A 23,209-nucleotide genomic window follows, 5' to 3' on the forward strand; every position below is an offset into this window, starting at 1 on the left:
ATTCTCATACTCTTCATCTTAGCTGAAATGGTTTATTTTGATGGATTCTGTTTCTCGAGAGTCAAGGATATCCCTTTACCTGAAACAAGGTCAGAACTGCAGGAGTAAAGGCAAAACCTGACTTTGTTATGCAAACACAACCTTGCTCAATAGTTGTTTTAATTCAGTTATCCTAATAACTGGGAGATTTCTATCCCGTTGCGCTCGTACGTTGCTATGGCAGCATAAAATATAGTATAACAGTTTCTATGAATCCAGTCAGATTCCAAAATGCAGTTCTTCTTTCCAAGCATCAATTCACAGAATAATAAATAGAGTCAGATTAAAATCCTTCTATTCACACCAAATAACAAAAAGTATAAGTTTCCTGGTCATGACCTGAAGGAACTGCTCGGCCATTGCAAAAATAACACTCACTGGAGTTTCAGTCAATCCCAAACACACTGCGTGTTCAGCAAAATAGCTACGTTCATTGACATCCTGCACTAGGTCAGTGAACCATGCCTGTTCCCGGTTGAAAGCCAGCCTTTGCCAGAAGCTGCAGGAGACAAAACTCACAAGGATCAGCCTCCGATCCTTGTGGATACTCACCTGACCCACATAATGAGAACCGATTTATTGCGGAAAGAACTGTCAGCAGTACACATTATTTAGACCAGAGAGCATCTGTCTTTCATGATACTTAAGTCCCATACAGACCTGTCATACTATCAGATAAAGTACCCAAGTTTTTGTATTAGATCAATTAAGCAGCTGATATCCATAGTCTTAAACTGGAAAAGAATGGACAGAATACAACCTGTTACTATCTAAATCATCCATTATCGTACATCCTTCAGAAGAAGGCTCCCATGCTTATTAAAACAGAGGCTACGATTTCTGCAAGTCAGTAAAATACAGAAGAAGATTCAAAGAAGGCGGGGAGGTTTGCTAGAAACATGGAACAAAATCCAGACTTGTGTGCTAGCACGCAGGGAAGCGGCACTGTCCTTCACACAGGCATCTCTCTCTCATGAATTCAAAAATTCTCAACTGCATCTTCATAAAATGCAGAAAGATAGCGTTCTCTTTTACCAGTCCTCTTGGCAGAAAAAGATTGAAATTTATACCAAGTGTAGGCATATGTAATTACCCTAATATATTTTCTATATCAAGCAGATAAGTCCTATTCAATATCCATTACATCTCAGTGAACAAATACAACTACTGAATGCCAGAATTATGTTCAGAATCTTTAAAATTTCATATAGTGAAGCCACTGACAATTTTTGATATACTGAATTATGAATCCTGTAACACCTCAGGCTCATGGAACAGAAGATGATGATAAACCATACAGGTTAGGAGCTAATTTTAAAGGTCATATGAAAACTTCTCAAACATTTTCATAAACTACCAGAAGGACAGAAATGGGAAGAAATCAAGGACATATATATATTAATCCATCACAATGCCATATACAGTATTAGTTTTTCAGTTATATAATGCCTATGCACATTCAGTTTCTAATTTTACAAAAGAGGCACGTCTTCTTATTATATCTAAAAAAACATAGCCATCTACAGCGCAGATTAACCATTTGGTTACTCTCAGATCTGCTCATCAATCACACGTTTTGGGACTGGTAGCAGCATTTGGCACTCGTACCGTCGCTTCCTCTGAACAGCTTTATCAGTATTGCAGTGACACCAATTTATTTATTTATTTTTTTCAATAGAAGGAATGAGAAAAAATTGAAAGGTTTCCAGCCCATTGTATATCAACGTGTGCCAGTATAGAGCTAGTACGTGCACAGCAACTGCTTTCTGGAAACTGGCAATTCAGAAGCCCCAGACTGGAGCTGCAGCTCATCGTCAGGTTTCTGCGTTCAGACTCAAAGGGGCTGAGGCCAATTCCACTGGGAGCATCTCGAGACAGGGCCCTGGGTTACGGACAGGTCCGAAGTGTTATCTCAGCTCCACACCCCAACCTGGAGCTGTAAGTCAAAGCTCCAGGAACCCTGAAAGCCTGGCAGGTGCGAGGACGTGTGTGAAAGGGTCCAGCGAGCCAGGAGAAGGCAGAGATCTCTCATAAAAAAGAGGTAAAAGAGATGCAGGGATAAAAGACAACGTGGCAAGGGAAAGGGGACAAAGGGTGCTTGCTGCCAGCAAAAGCTTCACAGCTGGTGATAGCCACTGTGAGACAGCTGTTGGAGCATAGGTCACATTTAGAAAATCATCCAGAGTTGGTCATTTTGATCTTTCTGTCTGGTGCAGCAGCGACACTTATGTGGGCTTCTAAGCCTGGGAAGGGTTTTTTGAGCTCACCCTTAATGATTGCCATGTTGCTTTGTTAGACCCAGCACTTTTACCGCACCATTAAGATCACCCTAAAAGATTTGCATGTTACAGTGCTGATCTTCAGGGTGGTCCATCTGCTTAGAAGTGCTCGTACTCCCTGAACCGAATAATTATTTCAAGAGGAGGAAAATTATTAATGAAAACTGGAAAACTAACATAAAACTCACTTTTCTTCCAGGGCATAAATCCAAAGCCTAATAGTTAGTATTTCCAAGCAACACTTGAGCCAGCTCCAATTTTACTAATTAATGAACAGCAATGCTCCTTATCCTTTAAAGTATTCTGGCAACAGAAATCCCCAAATCAGGCTTTGAAGAGCAGGTCAAGCCTAGTCTGTCACTCACTCTGATAGACATGAGCTGTTTCCAAAGCTTAGGGGAGCATTTTTTCCTCTTTGAGCCAGTGCAAGGCTTACTTGGAGGGCTACACCATTGCATCTGCTCTGGAACAAAGCGCAAGAAAGCTTCCCCCCAAAAAGAGGATTTTAAACATGCCCTGTAGGTACACGTATGGACTTCTGCCCCAGCCAAGTGCTCCATCAGCTGGGAGCAGAGATGGGGAGGCACCTGGACTCTCCCCTCTTTCCAACCTCTGCAGATCTCCTACCTGCCCACATAATTATACAGTGGCACTGTCCTCTAGGAGATGTGACTAAGAGCAGCCCACCGTTTACCTTTATGGAAGCATGTCATTTCACATAGAAAACATTGTCATATTAAACAGAGAAAACTGATTATTCTGAGATCAATCTAATTTTCTCTCAGAAAGCAAATATTAAAAACTGAGGCCTGGGAATCCTAAAACAATTCTCATTTCTGCAATGAAATCTGAACATACTACTGTGAGTAAATAGGATTTCAGATAATATTTTTTTTCTAAACCTCTGCGTGATCTGGCCTTGTTAGAAATTTCATAGAATCCAGATCTCTAATGGTTTGTGTATTCTTTGTGGGATTTCATTAGACCTAAAAATGAAGCAACTTTTGCATAAATAATTTCATGATACTACAAAGCATTGGTTTGAGTTCATTTCTAAAAATAGACAAGTATTCAAAATACTTAATCAGCCACCAAGACTACTCAGCCCCCAAAATTTATGTTACTATTATAAAACCTCAAAAATTCACCAAGCAAATATAATCAGCCAGTTCTTCAAATCACAGGATGTTCTTCATGCCCTGATTTCATTTTCTTCTGCCACATTCGTTGCTCTAAAATAAAAACAACTTCTCAGAGAAAGTGACCACAAACAGGCCAAAAAGCAGAGTTTTTCCCCATTTCCCAAATATGCACAAAGGCACGACCAGAGCATGCTCAGCCACTATCTGATATCTGGCTTGTGATTCCGATAATCAGAAGTTACTACCCTCAAAAAATATTTGACAGACTCAGCACAGCTCATGGATCACAGCGTTCATGAGTCAAAGCAGAAGGACTCAGAATTTACAGCATTCTCAGCTTTCGGTAGAGGAGACAAGGGTTTAATAGACCAGAAGGAGGAAAAAGCCAAGTCTCTGCTTTTGAAGCAGAACCTATGTGCCATCTTGTACATGGGGAGGGCAATCAAACATTAAATGGGCAAAGCTAAACATCTTCCCTTACAGCAGAAAACAAGAACCATTCATTCAGAAAACACCTTACAGAGCACGACTGTTCTGACAACCAGCTAACAATGTGTGCAATATTAAAGAAGTTAGCGTCTGAGCATCTAGCAGCAAGTTATCTGCTGGGTGAGAGCTCACGGCTGTGATATTTAGCTGGAGAAAATAGTGAAAGCACTGGGGAAGGGCATAATCTTTAAAAATCTATTCCTGCATAACAGGAGAGCTTGAGTGTGTGCTTTCACCAAACAATTCAAACTGACAGTAAGCAATGCACGAAGCAGTCCATCAGAACATGCATTTTTCAGAGCATAAAGCACCACGAATAGGTGGAGGTGCATGGCTCTAATACACAGAGCCTTTCCCAGATGCCACATGGGCCGGTGCAAGAACCACCATGACAATCTCCCTGCCTGTTTTTTGGTCTTCCTGTTTTGCTTTTTCATTGTACTTCTACATTTGCCACCATGCTACAGCCAGAGCAACGTGGAGTTCAACGTGGGACACATCAGCTGAAGAAGCTGGATGACACTCATCAAGGAAGGAAACACGGGCAGGTGGTTGGCCAAGCTGTGACAGGATGGAGCCTTCAGCTGAAGCCACAGGAGTAAGCCTGCATGCGCTGCAGTCAAATTTCCCTGCAGAGCAGGTGCGACCAAAGAGAAGCACGCCATTTGACAGACATCAATTCTAATCCAACGCGGAAACCTTTGTATTCCTAAAATGCATGCCAACATCCAGCATTTACAAGAGCAAAGAATCAAAGCTCCGGAAAGCGGATCATCATCTTGATGGGTAGACACTGATTAAATCCTGAAATCATCTTAGTCGTAAATACAACAGCTACTTCACAAATACACCTTCTGCAAAAAGCTAGCCGGGTTAAGACTTAGCAGCTTAATATTCAAAGGGATCACATGCTATATATACTCTCTAGCAACAACAAAGAATCTGGAATGCACAATGATGAACTGAATACTTCCTGAGGAGGGGGAAAAAATAGAGTGCTTTGCATAAGCTTCTATTAACTACATTTCGTTTTTTAAAATATCACTTCAAAAACATCCTTTCCTCAGATGACAATGTTTGGTAAGGCATGTCCTTTGTTCTTTTTAATTCCATTAAATTGTAAAAATCAGTGAGATAATGAGAAAGCCAAGGAAATCCGCTGCTGATGTACTACTGCAATTTATTAGAAATATCTCCAAGTCATCATCATGGGAAAAACACTTTAAATGTGCAAGGTTTGCAAGTTTAAACCATTTGTGTAAAACTATTGAAGACTTTGATGCTAAAAAGATTTAATTCCCATTTCAAGAAACTTGGAGGCTGACCTACTTTTTTCATTATTAGGTCAGGAAATACACCATGTAAATTATTCCTGATGAATGTGTCAGTATTTCCATATTAATAGGTTGCATCCACAATGCATAATGTCAACAATTAGATAATAAGAACCTTTGTTGTTATTTTTCAATGCACTGGATGACTACAGACACCTAATAGCACTACTGAAAAGGCAATTAATTATACGTTAATAGAACAAGCAGAGATGTTGCCTCTGCTCTATGATACATAATTCTGAGTTGGGTTATGGCACTGTAGTACTTGGGAAAAATCATTTTTTCAAGATTTGACTACTCACAAGACAATTTGAATGTTGCATAGTGCTTCCAGAGATCAGGGTACAGATAGGGAAGGCAGGGACGAAAAGGCTGTGTGCATGTAATTTTGATTAATATTTTCTGTTCTGGCGTAGTTTCATAGTAGGATCCAATTTACAACCTCCACGTCAATCGTTAAAATCAGCCTCAAGTCAGACTCGGTGATGGTGGCAGACAAGGAGGGATTTCATGCAGAACAATGCCATCGCTATGGTGGGAGCGGCATCAAGGAGCTCTTGGTGACTATATGCAAGACGATGGATGTGGGGCTCAAGGCTACAAATGAAGAGAAACATGGGGTTACAGCACTAGACTTAGCAGGAGCTCTGCACCAAGAGCAGCCCCCTGGTGAGCCCAGCAGATCCTGGCTGGACACAGGGAGCCTTGATCCCCCGCAACACAAGATCACATCTCAGTTAACTGCAGGGTCTCTCTGCTCCTGCTGGGCTCTCCACATGGAGGAAGGCTTGAGCTAGACCACATGCCAAGTTACCATAGGCTGCTAATTGCTTTATCATGGGTTTTGCTAAAACCATCTTTAATGAGCAAACAACACAGAGCACAGTCTTAGAGCAATAGTTTTGTGCATTCAATGAAAAGAAGGAAAACTATATTGCAGTTAACACAGATCAACAAAAATCTCTTCAAAACTAGCCAGCCCTAGAACATGTAATTTCTCTCTTTTGTGGCCTCCATATAACTTTGCCATCTACTTAACCACTGATGTATATTTTTCTCAAAAATTAATTTTAAGATACAGCTTCCAATTCAAATGTTCTCGAAATTTATTTCATCATGTAAGTTAATGGAAAAATTCACATTTAGAGATAATATAATTCCTACGTAGTCATATGGTTTACCTAGTGGTTTTATAATATGTAGAACATATTTTTAAAAAGAACAAAAATGACTCAAGAAGCGCAAGTATGACAGAGTTACCGAATGCTGTTACGTACTGTACTGCACCCAATGAAGTCAATGAGAGCCCTTTGCAGAAGATGGGACATCCTTCCCCCTCCAAATAGGTGAGAAAATCAGCTCAGACTGCCCACGAGCATCCTGGATGAAGCACAGAGAGACTGGAAGGGTCGTTCTATCTCTAAAGACACCAAGAATATTATCTTATAAAATACCTTTTCTGGAAATACAGGCATATACTCCGTGAATCAGGAAGAAGAGAAAGGAAAGAACATTTCCAGGATTGTCAAGACATTGCTGCTGGCCTTGTTAAGTACAGGAGCTCCCGATGCAGGTTTCAAAGGAAAAAAAAAAAAAAAAAAAAAAAAAGGCTTTCTAGGGCATAAGAAGCTTTCAGATATTCACTGGAGAACAATTCATCCTAACACCTTTGCAGTAAATCACTATTCAGTTTGGAAAATTAGAAGTGCATCAACATGATAAGAGGGCTGAAAGTGGCAGATGAACTCATAGTAGGTTAATAGAGAATGAATGTAAATCAATAATTTAGAGCCACACTGGAAACGGTTAGCTGGGAACAGGGGCTTTTCCAGCTATCGTAATGTCCCTTTTGAATATAAATAATGTCAACTATTACACAGATGGCTCCGCACTGGGTACATTCTAGCAAAACAGATTATGCAGTTTGTACATTGCTGTTTAGAATGTTAACTAACAAGGTAGAACAAAGGGCTGTAATTTAAATGATCTTTTAATTGTACTTTTTTTTTCTTTCTAATTTTACTCAGAAGGGAATTATCAAGCAGTTTGCAGCCTTTCACATTATAACACTGGGAACATGAAACTGTTTCAGTCAACTTGATCTTGCGTGAAAATACACTTTCATCACAAACAGAAAGAGACTGTCACAGACATGGCTTAGTGACCATAAATAAAAATCACAAATACATGGGGATGATCTTCAAAGTTGCCATATTAAAAAGCAGTATAAAATAACTTTTTTTTTTTTTTGATCTGCAGTAGAAAAAACATTTTGACAGAAGAAGCCATTAGGTGAAAGCACTAGGGGCTACTAATGCATACCTGACATTGGAACGTGCTTTATTTACTTTACAAAATAACCTGAATATAAATAGGCTATAATGCTCAAAATAGTGCATAAAAATTAATCCCATACTTTACAGAGAGATGGATAGCTGATAAATCAGATTAGTGAATGAAAGACGGCACAGGAGACATACGCAGAGTGAGCTAGAGATGAAGCTGGGCAAACAGCATTTCTGAATCTGTTCCCGGAGCTCATCTGCTGCAAGGCACGCAGGGGCACCCAGCACAGCTGAAGTTGCAGGCAGCAAAGCAGCACCCTCTCTGGCACATAACACACACTCAGGCAGTTTTTAACCTTATCTCACATGTATATCTCCTCTGGAGCCTAGCTACCTTCACTTCTACCAAACCAGTGGTGACACAGGCAGGGACAGCGTGGAAACGTCACCTGCCCGTTGTCCACCGTGCTTCCTGCAGTCCCAGGCAGCTGTGCTGCAGGTGCTAAAATGCAAAGGTGAGGATCGTTCATTTGGAAATCTGTAGTGCCTGATTATGTTAACCCACAGCCTTGTATACCTGCAGTACCAAAAATATAACCCTCTACCATGCCAATCAAAGCAGTATTTATAGTGGCTGTAAGACACCAGCACATCTGACATGAATTGAGGTGGGAACTCACCTCCCCCCCCTTTCCACAGATCTGATGTTTTGGCATGAGGACAGATGCTGTGGCCATACTACATGCCAGCTGACAGACTGGCCTTTCCACTTAGAAAACAAGCCAGTAGAATAGAATTTAAAATAAAATAAAAAAGGAAACCTTGTATGAAAAAATAGAAAAAAAAACGTAAATGTGCACACCCAATGGTCATTGCTGCTCTGACAGCAAATGCACAGCTCTGTCCCAAGAAGGAATTTTAAGCAACAAGGCTCGTTATCCTTTTCAGCCTGCTAAAGGGAAGTGTCATATGTCCTAATCTGAAAGCCAGATGACTCTGCAGCCATTTTGGTCCTTTTAATGAGGGGATATGGAAAGGCAAAAACAGCTTTATAGCCATAGAGGGAGTATTTTTGATCAGCTAAAAGCATAAGGCTTGACTTCATTTATGTTTATTAAGTTTGTTTCTAAGCAATATACCAAAACCAGGTGCCTGAAAGTACTGGCATATTTCAGAACTGCAGAAATACCCCTAGTTCGGTTTTAAAGAGATCTTTCTATGACATAGATGGCTACATGAGGAGCTGAACTATTCATACTTGATGGCTTTTGCTCTTCTAGGTTTACAGTCTATGTCACAGGGATATGAAAGCACTAATAAGCCATTCTGTATGCCCTGTACCATAAAGTTGTGAAAGCGCACATATGGCCAGATATTTACTGCTATTAAGAAAATTCAATTAACCCAACGGAGTAAATAACAGAAAACAATCAGATTAAAAGCATAGGCAAAGCAAGAACATTCATTTACTGTACTTCACCAAAAGGGATTATTCACTCCCCAAAGTACCTGCGAAACAGCTTCCCTTGTCTTCTCCTGACACTTGGCCAGATTTCTATACTACCTTTGCAAAAACTTGCATGCAAGATTCAGTAGGAGGTCATTATGTGCTATTTTGAAGATATTCAACAGCAGTATTTTTACTGTTTCCAATCATTTCTGTGTGTGTGTGTGTGTGTTTTAAACCTGTATTGCATTGCCCAGCATTGCCAAAACAAATGCTAGAGTTTACTGCTCAAGAACTCTCAGTAGCACTGCAGTCTCAAAATATCAGTGGAGTTTGTAGCCACTGTGAATCAAACACTGTTACAAGTTCAATGGGAAAGGATGAAGAATGTTGTGACACATTTGCTGCAACATGTAGTTTTCTGATTTCTGACCACTCCACACCCAATTTCTTTACAAATGTCTTCGTCAGAACAGACGTGCTTAAACAAGAGGGATGCATTCCTCTGCTAGTCACTGTGCATCGCTGGACACGTCCAGAACCCATGCAGCATGGCATTCAGCAATCAACTGCTGATTTTACAAAAATATTTGTTGAGGAAGATGTACGTTAGTTCCTTTTCATTTTAGTTACAGAAATAAAAATAATGAAGGGAAAAGACATGCAGAGGCTTCATTATAATCAATACATAAAAGTGCCACTGCATACTGCTGGTAACATCCTTCACATCTGATGTGCTTTTCTTTCACAATGGTATCATGGAACTTTGATTTTAAATTGATGCATAAGAAGGAAAGCAATAATAAAAAAAAATGAAGTTTAAATCTCTAAAGAGTCTTTTCAACATTTATGAAACAAGGATTTTTAAATCTATCTATTCAGGCTCTATTATAAAATATTGCACACAATGTTTTTATTCTACTTCCCCTTTGAATAGAAAAGTTTGATATGCTCAAATAGAGGTGCAGGATACTATTTTAAGACCATCTCCTAATACTTGCTTTTTTTTTTTTCTTTTGCTACTCATAGAACAGAGTGATCCTAAACTTCTGAAAATAAAAGCACATTTTTGGTTTTCCCACCTACTGAAAGTAGTTGCGTTGGATTGTTGAGTTTAAAAAAAAAAAAGCAGAGGGCAATTTGCTCTGCAGATTCACAGTATACATGTGATTCTAATTTGATCTCACTTATTTCTGATTTATCTCCAATAACATAATTCCACCTATTCAAAGGGGAAAAAACCATCAGTATATGACGTTCTCTCATGTCCATAAGCAGAAACAACCAAAACACAAATGATCCATGGTGCAATTTCACTAGCATTTTGCATTGGCTAAAGTCACTGTTTGCAGTCACAATATAATGCTTTTGAACATTTCAAATCTGGTGCTGAATATATTACTGCATTGAGAAATTTCACTTAGACCACTTGCTACATAGGAGTAATGTCTCTTGTTTGATATCTGGAGAATTGCGGAAACAGTTTGGCTGTCAAAAAAGAATGATCTTTTTCTGGCCTTTTCACTAGAAAAGGCCAATCTTGCTGAAAAATTTGTCTGTACAGAGTTTGACTGGTTACACCAGTCCCTCATCACAACACCAGGACATGGATATGGATAACAACAGATCGCCTGTTTTGTCTGAATTAAAAAAAAATTGAGACCCTAATACAGAAACATTGTTTATACTAATGTATTCCATGTATTCAATGTCTAGACAAACAGGAAAATAGATTCCTATTTAAATGTTTGTTAAGGGACCTGAAACTTTACTCACAATTGAGAAATGCCAGTGAGGCATTCCTGCATGCCCATCAGTGCAGGGAGGCAAGTGAATCAGGACATCGTCAGCAGAAGCGGTGCAGGTCAAGAACCTCCTGAAAGAAGCCAGGGCTGTATCTCTCCTTCGCTTACAAATTACTATTCAGTTTCCCAGACTACAGAACTGCTCCTCTGCTTTGCAGCCCCACAGATAAGAATATCTGAATATCTGTCGCTGTGGTTTGTGGGGAGCTGTGTCTTGGCTATTGTGCTGCATTACTGCAGGTCCTAATTGGGTTCTTTTCTTGCAGTTGTCTCATACTGCAGAATGTGAGAAACTTGTGTTCTACTGCAAGATTACGAGATTCAAAGCAGTTTGATTTCTTCCTGAAACTGCTTGCATTGACCACTGATTAGTTTAGCATCATCATTTTTCCCTTTCCAAAAAAAAAATATATATATAAAAATTTAAATTAAAAACCACCCAACAAGCAAACAAAAAACAACCCATCAACCTAAAAGAAACCAAGCTACATTTAAAAGGTTACATTCATCCTGGCAGCTTAGGTAGCTGGCACTGAAGACAACCACTTCTAACAGTCATTTTTTAAAAACCACTGAGTGAATAGTGGTAACATTAAGCTCACCACATTTTGCTTTACTTTTGCATTTCCTGAACTACTTGTGTTGGTTTAGAATGCACTAAAAGGAGCTATTCTTCATGCCAAACATTCAAGGCTTGATTGCTGGGATGAAAGCATCACTTCACACTTCTCAGAAAATCTACATCAACTGTTTATGTGGCCGAAATCCTGGAAAAAATAATTAGTTTTTACTAATCCCTTTCACTCTGAGAAATTGTGGTCAACCAAAACCATGTCTTGGAAACATCCAGCATAATACTTCACAAGTTATTTTCTGCTGCAAGAGGTAATTAGCCTCTTATAGAAAGCATCTTTCATCATACCAAACATAAATCAATTTGAGAAATCAGACATTTCAGCGGCAGATGAAGCGTTACCAACAGCAAGACCCATGGAAACAGGCTGGGGAGGGACTTGACTGTAAATCCCATTGGTTTATACTGCTGCTTTAGGCCAGCTTCCCCCATGAGGGGTTTTGGCTGAAGTTAGTCCTGTTCCTGCAGAGGCGTTACTCCATACCACATACAGTGCCCACATGTTCCTCTGCTTAGCCCCAAAACAGTAGTTTATATGATTGCTGTTTTGGACTGATAGTTCCTACAAGTTTTTACATGTTATGTATACATGCACTTGTGTATATAATATTTTATATATATGTACATATATGTACTAATAGACTCTGCCATTAATTTGTAACAATACCTTTAAAATGACAGTATAAAATAAACACTTGCACAATTTTCCAAATGGCTCCAGAAGCGTGTTAACAGAGTATGTATCAGCTTCTCTTTTCTCGATGAGGTAAGAATGCTTAAAAATGCCAAGAAGGATGATGCACAGACATTTTAAGAGGGCTGTACTGATTACCTAGCATTTCATCCTGCATGCAGGGACCAAATGGATTTTACCAGAAATTGATGTATCTGGACAAAAGAAGATGCTGAGAATGGCTCCCAGGGCTCAGACCCACAGAGCAGCAACCAAGCTAATAGTTCTGCACTATTTGTCTTCTGGGCCAGTGTCATGCCCACTAGAGGACAAGGCAAAACTGATGGCAGCAAGGGGAAGACAGAAGTCCTACAGCTACGGGAGGAGTAGGTAGTGATGGCAGCAGTTCAGCTCAACCCAGAAATGCCACTGCTCTCATTGATCTGGAAAGGGAGGTTAGCAACACTCAAAAAAAAAGCAAAAATGCAAGGGAGAGCCTTTCATATGTACTTGGAAAATAAAATAAATAAAAGAGAATAAAAAATAAAGAAATATATAAAGCGATAAAAAAGAATGAAAGTAGCCTAGTAGGAATATAAAGTTCTTCACAAAACATTTTTTTAATATTTATCCAGACTCTGTAAGCTTTTGATCAGCATTTATCTTTTCTTTTTATATCTACTGATTTTAGGAACTAAACATCAGGTCTGGAAACCATCCGCCGCAGGCTGGTTCCTCCCTGAAAACCCAACCAGCCAACATCAAGTCATTGAAATTTTCCAGCTGGTGCTTTATTATAGCACCATTTCCTGGTTAGAAGCACAGGAAAAGTGGCTGCAGAGCACTAAGCCCATGCTAATACAAGTGCTCACGTTGAAAGACAATACAAAGTGTCAGGTCTGTGTCTGTGCAGGAATGGGAAGCACACACTATGCTTGCAATGTCTGCCATCTGCTCCAGGTCCAAGTGCAGCTCTGCCAGATAGGAAAAAGAAAGGTTGAAAGAGAAGTGCAGCCACAGCAGACACGTGGCAGGAATTAGAGGTGTTTGGAGTAAAGTAAAACGATTTGCAATAGTATTAAAACAGTTCATTTTGCATTAAAAAAAAAAAAGATTTAGAAGAAGAAGAATGCAATAACAAGCATGTTTCATTCAAACAGAGCCATAACTTAACAAAATACTGAACTACTCCTGAGGAGAGTCGACTTATACACGCAACTAAATCACAAGGACTTACCCAGAAATTCATATTAAGCTAAAACCTGATGTTAGACAAAATAAATAAATAAATAAAAAGCATAAAACAACAACAAACAGAAATCTGGTAAGAGGGTGAGGGGATAATTTATAATGACAACTACTAATTTTTCCTGTGATTCACTCAGTGAGTAAACCCCTACAGCTGCAGCTTTCTAAGCCACAAGGAAAAATTGATTAGGATACAAAATAGCTGCATCACTACAGAAGTTCCTGAGAGATCTGCAAGCCTAGGTCCTCTGTTCAAGGAGTCAGAGGTGGGGAAGGCCCATCACCACAGAGCAGTCCACCCACTTAGCCCCCCGGCAGGTGATGCCCAGTTCCTGCAGATTGTGCCAGAGCAGCTGTCAGAGGCACCTGCAGGACCGGCACCTGGCGCTACTGAACCTTGTCATGTAGGAGCTCGCTGCAACGATGCCAACTCACTTTGGGGTATTTTGCTTCTCCACTGCTGTGACGTCACATAAATGCTCATGTAAATCCCTCACTTAAGACAAGACTGAAGTTTTCAATTACATGCAGATATTAACTGCATGTTCCTGTCATACCTATTCAATAAAGGCATTTCTAATCCCAGCACCATTCCAGCACAATAAGCACTAAACTTTCCAAATTCACTTTGCTATGTAGGTTTAGCTAGTTTATGGTATACAGTCTCAAAAAAAAGTAACAGTCAGATAAATAAAAAGGTGGTTTTGGAGCAGAAAACCATTTACACAGGATCCAAGTGCAGACCTGGGCTTGAGCACTGAGGAACTATTCCAGAATTGTTTTAATATAATAATGGCGTCTGACCACTGCTGAAGCAGAGAAAGAAACATCGGTTCTCATTAGTAATCTACATCTGATATCCAAAACCTTTCCCTCCCCCAACCCTAGTCATTAAACCCTTTAGAAATATTCAGGACAGACATGCACATGCAATAAAATAATATGCACAACTGAAAATAATTCTGCTATGCACCATGTGGATCTGGTACAGAGGATTTTACTGCAGTCAACTTTGCTGCTGCTACTACTCATCCGCGTACATGAAACTGTTGAGAGTAAGCATGTATAAACCCCATGGATACCTGCTTATTGATCCATCATATTAGATGCTGGGTATGTTACTGCAAGACTCTTCTTCCCACGCTTAGCTCTTGTTAACAATTCCTTAAGGCCAAAGTGTTATGAAAGTTGATGTCCTTGAGAGCTTTGCAGTGCAGCTTCTGCCCCTCTCTCGCACCCTGGTCTGCACCTCCAGGAGCACAGCTATAGCTGGTTTGGGCAAACACAAGCTCACAGCCAATACCAGTTTCCTGCCGAAGCTTCTCCCCAGGTGTCTTTATTTACATCTGAACACCATTTGTGACCTGCTACAGACCAGGCTTGTTTCAGTACATGAGAAAATTTGGGCAAGCTGTATTTGCAACTTTAAGCTGAGGTTTAGCTATATCTTTTCTTCTGTAGGATAGCTTGATGAAAGCAGGAAAGGAAGGTAATTTTTTAAAACTGAAACCGTAATCTTTTATTGTTCTTCATGCAAAGAGAGCCTCCTATGTGCCCGTGTGGTTAAGGAGGCAGACAAATAGAGAAATGAGGCCTTTTGTTTCTCTTTCTCAGGGTCAAAATTCCTTAGTACCAAATTGTAAAATGGAGCTACAAGTCTTGTAAGCCCTCAGGATAATCAATTAAATTACAAAAGTGAAATCACATTTTCCAGGCTCGTTCATTAAGAGAAGCAAAGCCTGCATTACAGAAGGGTTTGCCTCACCCAGTGCTGTCAGCGGGCAGTTCTACACTACCCGTGTGTTCAGAGCAGGGTTCTGCTTTGGCTTAGATCAGAGGAAAAGCTAACCCTGGTTTATTGCTGCTATTTTTAAGACTAAAACTCACTTATGCTGAATTGACACACATTCAAGAATGGCACAATTATCTACATTGAAAAGATAACAGGAAGAAGAGCCGCAGACAGCTTCAAGCATAAGGAATTGCACCCCTGGCAATCTCTTAGGACATCTCGCTTGAAGCTTGCGCACGTGACAATGGAAGAAGACACACGACCCTTTCTTGTCATAGCCTGTTATCAAGTACTTCAGCTTCAGAGTGTCAGAACTGATGAACTAAACTTAAAAATGTCATCACAAGAGAGAACAGAGTGCTGCTGCCACCATCTGTCAGAGGCACAAGGAGAGCAGTGACAGGGAAGTGTCCCAGCAAGAGCACAGCTCTAGGGCACAAAGCACGCAGCCTCCTTGGTCAGACAAGCACCAGCAAACAGGAGAAAACTGCCAGGCACAGGCCCCTTTTTACCACTGCAGGCAGCTGGCATGGGCACAAAGCCCTCATCCTCTAAAGCTCACCCAGCAGTCAGCAGAAGGTGTTTCCCTCCAGCCATCCTGAAGTCTACTAGAAACGGAGGGAAAAAACTTTTCCAGGAAGTAGTTCCTACCCCCGAGTGGGAAAGTTGAACCGAGCTCTCGGATCTCAAAGGAAGAAAGCTGTTTGTACATATACAAGAAAGCCTAAAGTACAAAAGTCAGTCTGTACCATGCCTAGAAATCAAGGTGGGAACAGACATACTGCCAACTCTGGTCTGCAGGTGGGAAGAAAGCAAAAGGGAGTAGTGGAAAGTTGAGCCTAAGAGGCAGCACACAGTAAAATGTTCCTGAAACACTACTAAATGTATATACTTATATCATCAGCAGCCTTTCTGAGTAGAAACCAGCACAGTCTGTCCCACGGGCATGACCTGTGCACCCCTTGAAGCGGTGCACGTGGAAAGCTGTGTGTGGGAGGTGGCGGCGGCTCAGTGGCAGCTGCCCACCCTCTCCCTGTAGCACAGACCAGCATGTCCCAGCGCTGTGCCAGAGCAGCACTTCAGTTCTAGCAGTCAGCTTCGGAGCACTAGGACTGTCACTTCCAATCTCAGCAGGGATGTTTTTGTGGCAAGTTTTTAGCAGCTAAAAATGATTGTCCTGGTTTAGAAGCTAAAAAATGACTCTCAAATTCGCCTTCTGTCCTTTGAAGGACGCGGTAGGGTCACTCCACCTTCTGAGCTTCAGTTCCCAGTGGATGGAGTGACTCCGTTCCAGGCTGGTGGGCTGCTGAGAAAGCACCTGCAACAGCTGGGCGAGGATGAGAGAGGAAGGGGCCTAATTACTGGCTGTAAGTCGAGGAAAGAAACAGCTACCCAGGGTGAAGAAAGAGCTTCAGAGAATGCTAACTGCTGGGAGGGTCACACAAGGGTTGCCTGCAGGCCATGCAGCCGTGCATCACCGACACCATGTTGTGTGGATGGAGTGGGAATGCTGGGTGGTGATTTCCCTTCCATTTCTCCCAAGCTCCCTGCATGCCTACGTGGAGACAGCTATTTAACTCGCAACGAGAGAGAAGCAGGGAAAGGCAGAAACGTACTTTCTTGTTGTGAAGGGAAGCAGCAGCTCTTCTTGAGCGCTGCTTCTGGAGAAGCACTTCAGAAGAGTGGAAGGACTAAGCCAGCTGGAGAAAGATTTCCATCAAGCTAATTTTTAGCCAAAACCCTCCCCTCCCGTACATATCTCTGTAGGAAACTTCAAACAGTAATTACTCTAATGAAGTAGTCCATGGGAGAAGAGAAACATACACTCAAATTCTTGGCCAGTTCTAGCTGATATACTCTCCAGAAAAACAATATTTAGCATTTACACTAATGGCTTCCATCCAGTAACTAATTAATCCTCTCAACACTGAGGTATAAGATTTCGTTTTTTTTTTTCCCGGAAAGGAAAGGGAAAAAATGTGCTATCTCATGCCAATCTGCAACTACAAGTTCACCTCTCTCTCGGTGAACAGGACTACTGTTTTAGGGCCTGCTGCAGGTATGCACCAGCTCCACTTCCTATTAAGATCAGTATTCACTGAAAAACAGTTAACCACTGCCAGTCACCTAAAAGGCCAGATGTTCAACAAGAAATTATCTCCCTGAAATCCGTTCAGGGAACAGTTACCAACTAGTTTCATAGCCTAGTGTCTCTTTAGGGATGGTGATGTTTATTTCCCCAGCAAGGTCCAAATTAAATTCAAGCACATTTGAATATACAGCAGCATCTATCACGGTGACTTTCCAGCCAAAAGTTGGTATAGTTTATAGTCATGCTGACAGAAAATATTGCTGCATGCCTATCAGGAGGAGACTTCACTCCATCCCTGAGGCAGAATATTCTCTGAAGGTTCCCATAGCTGTGCCTCTGAAAAGCTCTGTGTCCATCTTACCCAGAGCAGCCATCTCCACAGAAGAGGTTTGAGAGCCAAGTAGTGCTTTGAATGTATCTTGGGCATGCTAAAATTGATCCTTGCCTGGCAATACAGAGGTATTGCATGGAGCAAGCAGAAAGAATGGATTAAGAGGCTGTTTCTAGAGTGCCAGTATCACAGAAAGGGTCATCCCCAGAATTGGCCCATCATTAAACAACACAGAACCCAAATTTTGGCTCTCCATGGAAATCAAGCTGACCTACTCTGCTCCTCACACGCAGAACAGTGTTTAAAGAAGGTCATCAGAAATGGTTTAAAAATCCAGAAAACAGAGCAGCCCGAGACCACATGTTGGTGAGCTCCTGAACAGAGACCTCTGTAAGTCTCAGGACTTGAAGTCTTACTTCAAGTAAGCAGCCCGTAGGGGTGATGCACTTAGCTCTTGCATTTTCACATTAGCACTGCAAAGATTTATAACTCCAGAGGTTTGAGAGCAGGTTTTGGGGCTTTATACTTCTGATGCAATATTTTTTTTATATATATAAAAGCTCAGGATATGTGGCACCTCCTAGGATGTAATTCACATTCAGTGCACAGCCTCAATGAATTTAGGTAAATTTTCATGAATATATAAAAGGGGAAATTTTAAAGATGCACAGACTCAGATCATAAAAAATATTCTTCCTAACCAGACCAGGCAATGACCATCAGGCAATGACTCGCATTCTGCACACCCAAGTTGGCATAAAGTTTTCAGCTCTCTCATCTGAAGTGAATCAGCATAGAACTTGCCAAACTGCACCAAAACTTGAATCAGTCTGAGCTACAATCACAGACTGCAAATACAACCTCTTTCTTAAGAAGTTATCATCTTAAGTTTGTTGTGCAAACAGCTAGCTTATCTTCAGAAAAATTCCTGAGGTTGAAAACTGAACAGGAAAAACATGTTTCAAGCATTCTTTTTTTTTTTTTTTTTAATACATCAAAGTCTTCATTGCAAAACAAAAAAAAAAATCTCATTAGAACAGGTTGCAAGAGTAGCTGGTTTTAGAAAGACAGTGTACTCAGAACAGCTCTGACAGCAGATCCCAACAGTCATAACCCACCACCACACCGTGCTATGAAAGAAATATGTTGACTTTTTACCACTTGCAGGGAAGCTGGCTGAGACCACACGTTTTCCAGTGAATATTGATCAAAATGAACAGGTTTAGCCAGCCCTGAAAGAAACATCCACCCATGCCTTACAGTGAGAATAACGCATCAAGTACCATCAGGCACCAGGAAGAGATAGCATCTCTCCATAGAAGATGCAACTGCAAAGGCACAACGAATTAAATCACAAGACATAGCACAGCTCTGTGTCTGAGCAACCCTAGCTTTGAAGGGAGAGAAGTGCAATGGATGTATTCTGGGATTCAGGCAAGCAGGCAGGGATAGGATTGGGATACCTCTTACACGTGCTTTGAGCCTGTTCTCAGTGTGCACAGCTGAGCAGAAGTACACAAGGTGAGAGTAAAAGATAAAGAGTGAACCCTGACTAATAATAATTATTATGATTTTTAAAGGAAATCAAGACAATCACATTTGAGGAGACCGATACTCTGCCTTCCTTGAGGACTTGTAAGAGACAATGTACCTCAGCTTGAGAGGTAAAGAAGGCAGAAAATGGCATCAAGGAGGCAAGGCAGAGATGGAAGAGATGCAAAGTGGGGCAATAGCCAGGAAGTCAGGCAGCCGGGGCCACAAATCCTGCCAGAAGATGGGCAGAAGCCATGGCTTCTCTGAAGAAGCGGAAGAATTCAGAGACTGCCTCTTCACGCTGGTTCGTGACAGGGAGGGCCAACAGGCCTGGTGCTGGAAGCCTGCCCCAGTAGAGCAGGCAGTAGAGAGCAGAGCTGCAGGAAGAAGCAGGACAGCTGCATCCACTGCATGGACAGGGGATGCCCTGTGGTGTCAGACAGCAGCTGGAGAGGAGACAGACCAGAAACAGCTGGTTTATTCACAGATGTAAATAAAGCTCTCTAGGGACAAAATCAGAGGATGAAACATTGAGACAGAACGAAAAAAAAAGACTGAAAAACAGTCTGTAAAACTATAGAGCCACTGACAAAAGTTACTCAGGATCATTGTATAAAATCCTGAGACTGTTAAGGTATGCTGTTTAGAGTTGCTTTGCAAGTATGTTACAAAAAGAGTGTGCACAGTTACTGACTGAGGACAACTTATATTTTCAAATGACTTTTCAAGCACACAACCATGTCACTGTCACTTTTCAAAGAGTACAAGATTTTAAACCTCAAACTCAGAAGTCAAGGAAACCAACACTGATATACGTTCAGTACTAAGCTTCCATGTACACGGAAGAGAGTCTGGGCAGAAAAGCATCTGAGGCAATGGCAAGTTTTTTCCTGAGACCTCCTGAAAGAAAAAGTTTATAAACATGGTCTCAGGTGGAGAAGGAAGGGTACAGATCTGATATAAGAGGTGTGAAAAGACAGAATACCCTGATCTGCACAGTCGAGAGAGCCAGTATTTGCTTGAGTGCTCTAACAATCCAACTGAGAGGGCCCTTCTTTCTTTGTTAATGAATTGGAAAGATTTTCTGTCATGTGCATAACAGTTTCAGCTTTTTGAGCAGAAATAGAGAGCTCTGTCCCTTTGATCTGCTTTGTTGCCTATTCTAGTAAAGAAATGCAACATCATTTGCCAGAAGCTGAAGAGGTCACTATTTGAAGTTGACCTGCATCCCTTGACTGCTTTAATGCAAAGGATGCTACTGTATTTTTGCCAGAGTGAGTGGAACCAGCATCAAAGCAGGAACTAGACGCAGGTACATATTTGGCTTTCCTCACATCTTCCTATCAGCAGGCTCCAGAGCTGATCAAGATGACTTCATTCAAGGCACTTCCTCAGCTGGCCTAGACTGACAAACTGCCTCCACACACTGGATCCTTAAATCATAGCAGCGTTTGACAAGGCTGCAAAGTCACTTCTTACGCTTTGCTAGAAACTCTGAATTATTGTTTGCCTCCCCTGCATAAGGAGAAGTACTAATTCTTATTACAGATCCAAAGAACCACCACAGGATGAATCACCTAATGAATTACTCAACTATTTGATTCTCTGCAGATGGCTTCGTTTCCTACAGTAGCTCCCTGCAAGCTGCTCTATTGCTTTCTCTTTGTGTCTGGCACAGTACTATAAGCCAAAGTGTAAGTCTTGATATTCCAAAACAACAGAAAGAAACATCAGTAACTGGATAAACATTGCATTTCACCCTCAAGATAGCATCTACAGGGGTTTTGCCGTACACTGACTCTCAGACACTGTTGAAGTATTTACTATGTAAAGTTAAGACAGCCACACATAGCTGTATTACCAAGTTTTGTGGCCATAGACTATTCAGATCAAACATGACTGACTCACAGCCAGACATGCAAAGTGCAGCTGGAATCCAAGAAGGAAACCTAGAACTTCTGTTTTGGGAGCAGCTAGGAAAAGTAGTGACTACCAAAACAGGGCCCATACCTATTGCCCAGCCCAGGTTTAAACCAGCAGGTGTAACTACAAATGTTCTATCCCATCCAGCCTCAGCTATGCAGATTGCTTCTCATTTGACACAGGAACTAAAGGCAGGTTCCTTCACATGGGAACCAACTCCCAGCAGCATTAGCAGGCTCTTACTCTTTTCCACATGCCAACACAAGGGAGGCACATCATCTTTGACATGCTGCGTCATTTCTGTTACTAGAGTTAACTCAGAATGCCAATATAGACCTAATAAAAAGCCACAGTTTCTTCCACTCCCGCTTTCAGGGCAGAATCTCAGAATGAAAAGAAAAACAACCACATTGCAAGGTAACAAAAATGAGGAAATTTAATTTCAGCATTACACTTTTCAGAGGAAAGAACAGCTAGAGAGCAGCAGGAAAAGCCAGCAAGAATTATACCAAGGAGACCTCAACCATGGCATATTTATCAAAACTCATGGGAAGAGAGTCTTACGTGAGAGCAGCTGAATGGCTATGGACTTCAGGAAGCATGCACTCAGAGTCCCTATGGAGCTGTGTTCTCCTGTAAGTTCTGCAGCCCATATACATGACAGCAGCTCAACTATTTCTGCAACCACATAGGCTGATATGGATATTTATACCCTGATTACAATGCATCATGTAACCCAGAAGTGACTGATCTCAAGGAACACTAACAAACACAAGGAAATGAACGGCAGAAGGGCATGTGGCTTGTAAGGAACTTCTGCTTAAACAAGCAATACAACAAAGATACACCAACCCCCGTTCTAATAAGCTGCAAAATTGTATCCACAGGATCCACTAACATCATTATGATAAACAGTAATCTTAACAGCAGCTGGAACACTACAAACACGATTGCTATTAGCAGTTTTGATACAGAAATGTCACCTGATAATCCAATTTCTCTGACAGTGCAGGCATGCCTTCTCCCACCTGAAGCTGTGCCCCAGCTCTGCCTCCACAGCTTGTCACCATGCCTCCCACCTTATATTCCTCTCCATCCATTTGAGCTCTCCATGTGATCAACCCTTAAACTGTTCCAGTAAAAATGAGCCCGCTCAGCTTCATTTGTTTCATTTTGTTAACCGAGCTCACTCAGCGCTTCTTCCCCCATTTCGCCACAAGCCGTTCAGACAGCAGATCAGTGTAGGCAGCCACTCTTCACCTGTCAAAGCTGTCAATGCAGAGGTTGCATCCATAATGCAGCATTGGCATGTCTCGTAACACACATCTTTGCAATTAATCAAACTTCAGACTTTTTTAATACAGCAAGATTATTCCCATGTAAATTAATTAATCTTCAGGAGAGACACTGTCTTATTTTTATCTTTATCCCCCTATTTTTTTCCCTGAGGTCCACGGTGTGAAGCCGGTTACATACCTTCAGACCTCTGTAAACACTGCTTGGAGGCCTTAGTTGTCCTCCATGAACTCATTTCCAACCTTGGGAACTACCACTATCAGCTCTGTCCACGGTCTTTGTCCAGATATTCTGCTTTTAATCAACCTTCCTTTCCAGGAGACATGAAAGCACTTGTTAGCAGCAGTATAGCAAAACAGCTTGTTTTGCTTTTTCTATAAGGCTGCATTCAGACAGGTTGGACAGTTTTCTAGTTTTGCTTCACCCTTTCCTCTGACAGATACTTTAATACACATTACCTCAAAACTGGCAGCCTTTCCCCAAGGTGTAGCGCACGCAGCCATGCCTTAGCCCTTATAAGTGGATTTCTCTCCACCCCAATTTTTACATAGGCTGCCCTCCAGCTGGAGAACAGCTGTATATTTTAGAGTGTCCTTTTCCTAAGCCCACACCTTGGATGCAAACAAGACAGACATTCATAAGTGCAGGTGGCACCCCTGCAAATGACAATCTGTACCATGAGAAGCTGTTTATGCATCTTGTCCACATTTATTCATCCTTCCCTCCATCACTGTTGATAGATCCGCAGGAAACTTTCCACCCTGCATGGCTGAATCCTGTCTGGGTTTTGCTCTGCAGCCCAGCAACTCCTACTGTCTCCGAAACTACAATGCACAGAGATAATTACCATCTCCCTATCACATGAAA

At 41.4% G+C, this 23,209-nt stretch overlaps 1 protein-coding gene across 9 annotated transcripts in view; it reads right to left on the minus strand.

Moving 5' to 3' along the window:
• The window catches only part of HTR2C (5-hydroxytryptamine receptor 2C), a 312,561-nt gene that overhangs the window by 149,687 nt on the left and 139,665 nt on the right, over window positions 1–23,209 (minus strand). For 4 of the 9 annotated variants that reach the window (XM_080554510.1, XM_080554507.1, XM_080554506.1 and 1 more), the window contains exon 1: window positions 14,458–19,520. The exons of 4 other annotated variants lie outside the window; for them this stretch is intronic. The gene's annotated coding sequence lies outside the window, so the exon portion shown is untranslated. One more of the 9 variants, XM_080554508.1, reaches the window with a different exon arrangement.

Source organism: Anser brachyrhynchus (genome assembly GCF_964034855.1).
Source record: "Anser brachyrhynchus genome assembly, chromosome: 13".
NCBI classification, from domain to species: domain Eukaryota; kingdom Metazoa; phylum Chordata; class Aves; order Anseriformes; family Anatidae; genus Anser; species Anser brachyrhynchus.